The sequence below is a fragment of the Penaeus monodon genome, chromosome 28 (genome assembly GCF_015228065.2).
Source record: "Penaeus monodon isolate SGIC_2016 chromosome 28, NSTDA_Pmon_1, whole genome shotgun sequence".
NCBI lineage: Eukaryota > Metazoa > Arthropoda > Malacostraca > Decapoda > Penaeidae > Penaeus > Penaeus monodon.
The window spans coordinates 7,160,257-7,161,026 of NC_051413.1; positions in this window are offsets into that span (position 1 = coordinate 7,160,257).

The following is a 770-nucleotide window of genomic DNA, read 5'->3' on the forward strand; positions in this document are numbered from 1 at the left end:
AACTCCAAGTATTAAACAGTTAGTTCACTTCCAAAAATACACTACGAGGTAAAAGAGCATTGCCTTTAGATAATCCAGAATATTCTAATGTACATCGGGCATAGCATAATGCATCACGTCGAATTGGGCGGTTACAGTGCCCGTCGCGTTTTCGTCAATGAGTATTTCTAAGTACAGTATGTACACGATGCCGTAGCCCTTCACCTTCAGCACGATTTTTTATTTCATACGCCTGCGTTGAGAACGAGTAGAGATGTAGAGGATATAAGCTGAAACGAACAGAATTATGAACCACGTGATACTCAATCCGATGCTAAATGTAATTCAGTTCTTATCAGTGGCATTCTTTAGCGTGGGAACAGGTTCCGCTCTCGGCGCTGAAGGAAAGTCTAATGGTTCTCACTCCAGTATTCGATTTCAAAGGCTGCCTTGAATTTTGCGTGTCTACGTGCCGCCTTCTCTTTACCGCATGAGATATCTGAACACCTCATTTTTCTCTCTCTCTTATCTGCTGCTCAGACAGAAATAATTCCTTCTTATCTCATTTTTATGTTTATAACGGTTGCTTGTCTTTCGTTTAGGGAAAGACTGTTGATGCAATCGTACACGATGTCCTTCAAGGAACGGTTGGGATTCTTCCGCGCTCGCGCAACTTCCCGCGCCTACAGCGGCCCTTGTTTTTAGCAGCCCTCCTGTTGCCTCGAAAGCGAACGAGTCATTAGGAGTCTCATCTCACTGATTCTGAGGCTCTCATCTTCATCTCCATAAAG